The sequence below is a fragment of the Peromyscus leucopus genome, chromosome 12 (assembly GCF_004664715.2).
Source record: "Peromyscus leucopus breed LL Stock chromosome 12, UCI_PerLeu_2.1, whole genome shotgun sequence".
Taxonomy (NCBI): domain Eukaryota; kingdom Metazoa; phylum Chordata; class Mammalia; order Rodentia; family Cricetidae; genus Peromyscus; species Peromyscus leucopus.
Window position 1 is genome coordinate 79,092,068 of NC_051073.1, and position 9,811 is coordinate 79,101,878.

A 9,811-nucleotide genomic window follows, 5' to 3' on the forward strand; every position below is an offset into this window, starting at 1 on the left:
ACCCAGTTGGAAATATGGCAGCACTGTGGTTGTGCCTTTGTAGGACTCAGCAAAATGTGACTCGTTGCCATTCCCAGGAACCTGGGAATAGACCTGGCCTGAGTCCATCATCCTGGCCAGTATCTAATTGAAGCTTGCTTCAAATTTGGCTCAAAAATTTTGGAACTGGTCTTTCTCAATTTTCAGGATTAAGAGTAAACAACTCAGAAGCTTCAGGCAGTCCCTGAAACTAACCAGATTCACTAGGTCCCTCCATCCCTAATCTTGTATAAGCAGTAAGGACCTCTGAGAAACACACAGAGCTGCTTGGAAGAGGCCCAGACTAGCAGAAAGGACACTCTTCAGTCTGTTGAGCTGCCTGCTAGTTGCTCCAGGTTTCCAGCTTTCCTGAGTTGTGATGGCTAACATCGCGTTTAAGGTTTATTTACCATGCTTAAGATATACATATACAAAACAAAAATGTCTGTAGTATGTAAAGCCCTTGATTGTATAGGCTGTACCTTGTCAGCCCACTTCCCCTTTTCCCAAATGTTGAAGACTATTCTCAAAATTGACTGATCTTGAAAATGTTGTTGTTCTTGAAAGACAACAGGTCATAAGATTAGACACTATTCCTGCTCTTGTGATCAAGCTTTCTGCCAGACGCCTTTAATCCTAGCATTCTGGACAGAGGCAGAGGCAGATGGATCTCTGAGTTCAAGGCCAGCCTGGTCTACAGAGGGAGTTCCAAGACAGCCAGGGCTACACAGAGAAACACTGTCTGGAAAAACCAAAAAATATGGCTTGGTGCTGCATTTTAGGAGTGCTTTTGGGTGTGGTCCTGGTGCTGGTAACTGAATAAAATGTTCTTCTTATTGAAATGCATTCATGGTTATAGTGAATCTTTGAGCCACCCCAGACCCATAACATTTGGAGGTTCCACTGAGATCTGAGTGTTCAGCCTGATTCGGGTTTTCTTCTGACCAGCCTTGGGCCCTGGAGCTCCAGTGAACTGGAAGCCGAAAAATCAGGTAGACCCAGCATTTAGAGAGAGCCACCAGTTCCCAATCCCTGTCATCCATACAAAGCCCTTGGGAACCTGAGGGCTTCTGGCATACTGGGAGCCGAGAGAGCCTAGGGGCCCAGCATTTGCATTTGGAGGAGGCCACCTACATGTCCTCACCGTTCAGACTGAAAAGGAGGCATCTGAAAGCCTCTGGAGGTGTAGGTAATGATCCTTTCTGTCTGCAGCGCATATGTGGGACTCATGGGAAGGCTGAACACAGCATTACTTCCTGAGTCAGAGGGACCCTCAGGACACTGGAGGGCCCTGTTTGGTTTTAAAGAATCGGTTCTGGAAATAGGAGGTGGCCACCAAATCATAGTTTTGTCTGTTTTATGTTGTATGGATTGTTTGTTATGTTATTTCTTATTTTTGAAAATAATTTTAAAACAATGGGTCAAAATCTTCAATTCAGAAAACACCACCGATCTGTGACCTGTGGTTGCGGTTTTGTTTTCGCTGTCTCCATTCCTTGTGTGTGTTTCTGTGTCCCCCCGCCCTACCTCCCCACCCCCACCCCCCCACCCCCCGTTAACCTTTTCCAGTTATGGGCGTGGGAACCAGACCAAGCAAGGGACGGAGAGAGTGAGGACATGAGCAGCTCCTTACGAGTTCTTCTCTCAGCTCCCTCCACTGTCCTGTCTGTAGCCAGGGCTGGAACTCTGGCTGACACCAGCCCGCACCACCCACCGGCTGGCAATAGAGCCCCCCCACACACCCCGCTGGCCACCCCCATAGGTACTATAACCCCCAACTCCTGCCTTACTTGTCCCCAAATCCAAGGCTGGCCACAGCCTTGCTGGGAGCCCACGATGCTTTGTTTTAATTTAACAGATTCTCTGGTCCATACCAGTTCTGCTAGGTGCCCTCTGAAAGCCGTGGCCCAGCCGGGGCTGCCACTGGGGCCACTGGGGCCGTTACCCCTCTTTCCACCGCTTTGATAGCCAGGGCTCAGATTTTTCTCTCTCTAAGCCTTCTTTGTTCTCAGCTCGCTCTGGTCCCTCCTCCTGTCACTGGACTCAGGTTTGCAGAGATGTAGATGTCTTTCAGGTCATGGTTGTGGTGAATCTCCGAGAATCTCAGACCCATAACGGAGCTGTCGCCCATGCTGCAGTGGGCTTTGGTGAAGCAACTGTCCTTGAGTCATTTTTCTTCCTGGAATAACCCAATGAAACTCACTGGGTTACTGCTATTTGTTTTTGTTCTTTTGAGGGGGGCTGCCACCCAGCTCCCAAATAAATCACATATGGAGGCCTATTCTTCCTTATGAATGCCTGGCCTTAGCCTGGCTTAATTTTCTTAACTTAAATTATCCCATCTACCTTTTGCCTCTGGACTTTTCTTGTTCTCTTACTTCTGTAAATCCTACTCTTACTCCATGACTTGTTGGTTGTGTAGCTGAGTGGCTGGGCCCTGGAGTCCTCCCTTCTCTGCCCTCTCTCAGATTTTTCCTTCTATATCTACTTCCTGCCCCGCCTATCCTTTCTTCTGCCATTGGCCGTTCATCTCTTTATTAGACCATCAGGTGTTTTAGACAGGCACAGTAACACAGCTTCATAGAGTCAAGCAAATGCAACATAAACAAAAGTAACCCTCCTTACAATAGTATTCTACAACAGTTTACCAAGCTGGGCCGTGGCGGCCTTGCTTTGGGCTCTTGTGGCTCTCCAGTGTCACCTAACAATCACCTACTGCTTCCTGGTCACCCAGGACACTGCGGTTTCAAATAACGACATCCATGGCCACCCAGGACACTGCGGTTTCAAACAACGACAGACCAACTCTTTGGTTTGCAGAGCGGCCTTCTGGTTCCACCTGCAATCATGTGAGTGGTCAGTGGTGGCCGCAGCACGTGGACTGCAAGGTCCCAAATGGCAGCTCATTCTTCTTCTGTGGCTCAGATCTCAGCAAGTTTCCCACCCCATCAGGATCCCCTTGGCCCCAGTTCTTCTGTACACGTTTCTGTCCCCTTTCCCTTTCATGGAGAATCCCTACCACACCCCATCCTCTGGAGGGCTCGCCTCATATCTCCCTTCCCTTCTTGCTCCTCTCACACGGTGCTCTCCAGCCACACCGGCTCCAGCCACACCGGCTCCAGCCACACCGGCTCCAGCCACACCGGCTCCAGCCATCCGCTACTGTTGGAGCTTTGCCTATTCTCACGATCCTCCCAGAACAAGGCTTCCTCTTTCCAGTGTCACCTACTCGGTGGTCAGCCTTCCGTTACATGACAAACTACAGTGACGAATAGCTGTAAACAAGGTTGTTTTTGGTTTCTGGTTTCAGAGCTTCCAGTCCACGGTTCCTGCTCCTGGAATGAGGCGGCACATCATAGCAGAAGTAGGTGCTGGAAGAAACCTGTTCACGCATGACACCTGGAAACAAAGAGGACCTGAGGTCCCAGCACCCATTTCAAAGGCATGTCACCAGTGATCTGACTTCCTTCCCATAAGCCCCACATCTTAAAGGTCCGGTCTACCATCTCCCAATAATGCCACAGGCTAGCATGCTGGCTTTCAACACACAGCCATTGGAGGACATTTAAGATCCAAACCATGACAGCAGCCCTACCTGAATGCCTGAGGTAGATACACACAGCATACATGTTTTATTAATTTTGCTGAAGGTAGAGCACTTGCTTAGCATGCACAAGGCCCCAGCTTCAATCCCAGTACCTTAAAAGATAGAAAAAAGCCTTTGAGAAGCAGCAGTCACTCCAGTGAGTTCTCACGGGTATGGGGAATTCAGTTGTTTGTAGCTAAAACAATGTTCTGTTTTATCTGTTCACAGACATCATGACCGTGGTTTTTTTTTTTTTTTTTTTTTTTTTTTTTGTCTCAATTTATGATGCTCAGGGACTGGTCTTTATGAAATTGCTTATATCCCCAGGAGCTAAGATCCAAGGCTGGCTGACATCCCGGCCTCCACAGGCTGACATCCTGGCCTCCACAGGCTGACTGACATCCCAGCCTCCACAGGCTGGCTGACATCCCAGTCTCCACAGGCTGACATCCCAGTCTTCACAGGCTGACTGACATCCCAGTCTTCACAGGCTGACTGACATCCCAGTCTTCACAGGCTGACTGACATCCCGGCCTCCACAGGCTGACTGACATCCCGGCCTCCACAGGCTGACATCCCGGCCTCCACAGGCTGACATCCCGGCCTCCACAGGCTGACATCCCGGCCTCCACAGGCTGACTGACATCCCGGCCTCCACAGGCTGACTAACATCCTGGCCTCCACAGGCTGACATCCCGGCCTCCACAGCTGGCTGACATCCTGTGTGATGGTAACCATTCCCCTTCAGCTCACATGACCCAGGGCAGAGCAACCCACTTAGAGCTCCCGCCCTCTCCTGCTCCATGCTCACCGGGGCCTCTTCAGAACCTTCATCATGCTATGCATGGTGGCCATCTCTCCGAATGCCCACGTGAGAGTCTTATCAGTGGCTTTCTGTGGCCATGAGCCTATAATTCTATAAAATTCTGCTGGATGTAGTGGCACACACCTTTAGTCCCAGAACTAGGAGGCAGAGGCAAGTGGATGTCTGAGTTCGAGGCCAGACTGGTCTATACCAGGACAGCCAGGGCTACATAGACAGACCCTGTCTCAAAATAAATAAGCAAAACTCCTCTCTTCTAGAGAGCTGCATTTTCTTAGCCATGGGACTCTCCTCGGTCAGTCTCACTGACACATTGTCACTTCATTCTGTTTGAAACAACCTGTTGGTGACTGCATTTTTCTACTCCTAACTCAAAGGGTTTCTTTTAGACTTGTGTGTGTGTGTGTGTGTGTGTGTGTGTGTGTGTGTGTGTGTGCGCGTGTGCGTGTGCGTGTGCGTGTGTGTGTGTGTGTGTGTGTGTGTGTGTGTGTGTGTGGTATGTACACTGTGGTCAGAAGAGGGCTTCAGCCCCACCGGAACTGGAGTTAAGGATGGTTGTGAACTACCACGTGGGTTCTTCTCTGCAAGAGCAAGAAGTGCTCCCAAGAGCTCAGCCATCTTTTCAACCCTGGTTGTTGCTGATGTTGTTTAAGTGGTCCAGTGTCCTGAGTCAGCCCTGCCTGCCTCCCACCAGACCCAGAGCAGAGGCGGAAGTTCCCCCGAGGTCATCGGGCTTGGGTGAGTCCCTGAGCCGCCCACCTGGGTCCCTCCTTCTTCACCAAGGGCTTTGTTACTGTCCTGGGCTTCCATCTGTGATCTGAGAACCTGGGCCGGGACAGGCCTTGAGGATGAGTGCCACTGTGTCCTCCCGCCCTTCAGGTGGTGGAGTCTGTGCCTCAGCCTCATTGAGTCATCAGGGATGAAGGACTTCCCAGGCGTCTGTTCTCACTGCCGCCATCTGAGATGACAGCTCACCGAAGCGTGCAGGTGGAGCGCCGATGCTGCCGTATCGGACCTGCCCTCCTCTGGCAGCCCCTGGGAGCACCATGGCATCAAGTCCTGCAGCTCTGACTGAACTGTGCTCCGCACAGCGGCAGTGTGCTCGTCTGCCTGCAAGGAGAGCCTGGCCTTGGGATCTGCCCCCTTTCCTCCCAGCTGCCTCTAACCGGCTCCTGCCAGCTGGTTGGCAGGCTACCCGGATATCCCCAGTATGAGACTCCGGGGCCCAGCGGGTGAAGTTTCAACTGATGCTGAGCTGGGGCGGAGTGCAGGGCAAGGGAATACCAGGCAAGCTGGAAGGCACGGCGAATAGTAACCAGAACTGTGAGGCTGACGCCGACGCTTAACTGGCGCCATCTATCCATCTTGTTGCCACACCATTCCTTCCCTGAAATTAGAACCGCCGTCCTGGGGGTTCCGACAGACTGAAGACCAGCTGCTCTCTGGGAACCTCCAGGCTTTCAGCACCAGACTGGGACCGCTGAGATAGCCATCCTCAGAGACTTAGCAAATACTGGATTTTTGGCCTCTCTAGTGTGAGACAGCCATTTTTGGACTATCTGGACCACGTCGTGTGAGCCAATCTAATAAATCCCATGTACATAATTGCTCTATCTGTTCTGTTTCTTTGGAGAGCCTGACTAGTGCGAAGCCCCCGCCGACCCCGCGGCCCCCGCCGCCCGACAGTTACAAGGCTTTGCGAAGGCGCTTCTGAGGGAAGCCGCAGATGCCTCAAGTCCATCCCCTTGCTTCCCAGCTCCCCGCTTTTCTGGGCCTTTCAGGTTCAACTCAGCCCTGCCTTCAGATGTAGAGCAGGTTTGGCTTCGGGCACAGCACCTGGGACCTTGAGGGTGTGGCCTTGCTCCATCACTGGAGTGAAACAACAGCCAGCCAGCAGCAGCAGAGCCAGAGGGCTAGACTTCCTGTTCCGCTGCAAGTACCAGGTAGGGACCACTCAGGTTTTGGACTCCTTGCCTGGAATTCCCAGTGAGCAAGTTTAGGACCCTCCATTCCCAGATCTGGCTGGGAGTGGATCCAGCTGGCCCTTCCATGGAGCTTTTCGGAAGCTAGAGGAGCTCTCTGCAAATGGAGCGTCCATCAAGTTGTTCCAGGGCCTCTCTCACCCTACTCCGTAATTCAGTGTGTGCAGACAGATCAGCCAACGTCACAGCCTGTTCACATTCTTCTGAAACACCCTATTGTGGGGGGCCCAAAACAGCTGGACCACACAGCTGCCATGACGACAGGCTTACTGGCAGGTACCACCCGGTCCCCAGAAAAAGCCATAAGCTGGGGAGGACTGGCATCTAAGGGGACATTCCAAACATTCACAGCACACATCTATACCCCTAGACAAATGTCAGCCAGTCAGGGTCCTGAACCCTGGAAAGCCCCTCAGCCCAACCACTGCTACGATGAAAATCCTACCCCACCCAGGCTCGGAGTTCTCTGCTCTCACTGCTGCATTGGAGAGACAGAGAGACCAAGCTCCGAGCTTAAGAAAAGGGCTCTTTGCTTTTATATATGGGATTCAGTTTCCATGGTGGTCTTTTGGGGGTCCCTGTGATCTGAGTGTAACAACTATCACTCTTCCGAGGGTCTTGATTGACCTTCATGAGACCCCTCTGCCTTCTTGCAACATTCTAGGGCACTGGTTCTCAACCTGTGGGTTGCAACCCCTTTGGGGAGGGCTGAACGATCCTTTCTCGGGGGTAGCATATCAGATATCCTTCATATCAGATCTTTACATTACGTTTAATGCCAGTGGCAAAATTACAGTTATGAAGTACCAACGAAAATGATTTTGATTGGGAGTCACCACAACATGAGGAGCTGTTAAAGGATGGCAGCATTAGGAAGGTTGAGAACCCCTGCCCCACAGGGTTGCCAGCCTCCACCTCACTCAAGGAGACCTGCTTTGGTTTCAGTTAGCTGCTGCACGTGTTAAGCTAGCTGGCCTGAGAGCTTCCAAGCGTTTTCTATTTTCTTTTTTGGTCTCTGCCTTCCATCTTACCACAGAAGCACTGGAATCCTAAGTAGACATATTAGGGGTAAGCCTCCTCAGAGGGGCTAACAACCTGGATGTTTAATAGGAAGGAAGTCTCTGAGGCAAGACGGATCGATGGCTTATCCTCAAATACTTAACTGCTGAGTTCACATACTATACTAACCTGGCAGGAGAGATACCGTGATCAAGCAGGTGGTTTTCCCAGGGCGAGGCTCACCCAGTGCATTTGGGTGTGTTGACCCCTGTGATTTACCCAAATTCGGGAAACTCGACTGCATAATTTGTGGTAGTGGGGGACTGCGTTTGTGCTCTCCAAAAATAAATAAATAAACAAATAAATCAAAGAGTTCACATACTGAGACAAGAGTTTCTCCTGAAAGCCACCAAGGTTGACATCTGTTAATATCCTTGGTTTTAAGGATAAGGAAAAAATCTAGTAACGACAGAGCCAAAGCTGTTTGGGGGAGCTCCAGGACACCCTGATCAAAAACTTGAGAGGAGGTATCCCACACCTGGCATTAGACTATTTCTTATCTGTGTTGTTTGTTAAATTATTAAAAATATGAGAGAATCAAGGCTGCAGAGGCTCCTGAGGCACCCACAGAGGCCCTGCAGGGAGATGGGGTGTCGAAGGAAGAGCCTGCCGAGCACGCAGAATCTCCAACTAAAACAACAGCAGGTTTTATGGGAAGACGCTTTTACAACGTAGTTTCACGGAATTGGAAGAAAAGAAAAGATGGCAGAATGGAGCCACGCGCAGGCGCGCAGGGGCTGTGACAAGTGTGGAAGCGTGGCTGCAGCGGCGAAGGAGCTTGTTGTTGCTGAATGGGCCGTCCTCAGGCTGCTGGGAGGCTCAGGCCACCACCACATCCTCATCGACCTGTTCCAACCACAGGACTGGCCCACTGCGTGGTGTCTCTGCGGCGGCTGCTTTCACCTGCTCCTGGGAGGAAAGCCCCGGGCTACGGTACAGCCAGCAGGGGGCTGCAAACACAGTGGTTTCTCCTGGAGTACCAGCAGGGCGGCCAGTGCCAAGGGCAGGGTGGTATGCCGCAGCCTGGAGCGAGATCTCCCGGTCCTGGCCCTGATACAGCCGCACGACCACCCTGACTTGAGCAGCAGCAGGATGTCTGAGATGAAGAATGGTTCATTTTCTGGACTGAGTCTCCTCTGAGGGACTTTCGTGGTCCATGCTTCAGCCAATTACTACTTGAAAGAGGATGATGGGCAACGAAGAAACCCATTGTGGAGTCTGTTTTCTTTGTGGCAAAAGTTAGCCATTGGGCAAAAAAGTGCCCTTGCCTCAACTGCTTGACAGGATGCTGTATAACATGGACATGCAGGACCCATAGGAAGGTGACCACTGAACTTTGCAAGACAAGATGGTTCTTCAGGTTCCTGTTTCACAGAAGAAACGGTCAGACATTCTACAGGACATGGGGAGAAGCAACTGATGAACTTTCCTAATAGGTGAGACAGTCCTTCAGATTTCCTGCTTCATAAAAAGTCTGCCAGAGACTCTAGACCTGTAGGCTGAAGATGGATGCCCCAACATTGCAGAGGAACTGTGGATGACTGTCCAGCCAGTCTGTCATTTCTAGAATTTTGGAAGTTTCTTACAATGCAGTTTCTGTTTACTTGGGTAATATTATATCCTTCTAGGTCTTTGATGTAGTTGAAGACTAGATAGTTATAATTATAGATTTCCTTAGTTATGATAAAAGGAAAATTAGATATAAAACTTTAGACTCACAAATATGGGATAGATGATAGAATATCTTCTTTAATTTTACCAAATACAAATAGACTAGATACTATAATTGCAATTCTTGATTAATAACTATTTTGTTATATATAACTTTACTATGTTAGAGTTAAAACCTTCCTTTTTGATTAGACAGAAAAGGGGAAGTGCTGTGAGATGTCTTTCTGTATGCTGTGAATGTGTGTTGCTTCCATTGGCTAATAAATAAGCTACTTTGGCCTATGGCAAAGCAGCTGAGAGGCAGGCAGGAAATCCAAGCAGAGATACAGAGAGAAGAAGGGCAGAGTCAGGGGAGACGCCAGCTGCCACCAAAGGAGCAACAAGATGCCAGCAGACCAGTAACACCACAGCCATGTGACAGCATATAAATTAATAGGAATGGGTCAATTTAAGATGAAAGAGCTAGCTAGCAAGAAGCTGAAGCCATAGGCCACACAGTTGGTAATTAATGTAAGCCTCTGAGTGGTTATTTTATAAATGGCTGCAGGACTGCAGGGCCAGGCAGGACCGAGAAATTTCTGGCTACAGGTGCTTCTGGATTGATGGTTCTAATACCAGCAAAGGAATGCTGATGAATACATCAGGACAGATGGACTTGCCAGAGAGAGTGAG

General features: G+C 50.2%; 1 non-coding gene across 1 annotated transcript; it reads left to right on the plus strand.

Moving 5' to 3' along the window:
• The first annotated feature begins 7,589 nt into the window (after positions 1 to 7,589).
• LOC114685733 lies at positions 7,590 to 7,750 on the plus strand. Its single transcript, XR_003733489.1, has one exon. It is a non-coding gene; the product is annotated as a U1 spliceosomal RNA (small nuclear RNA).
• Positions 7,751 to 9,811: the final 2,061 nt, after the last annotated feature.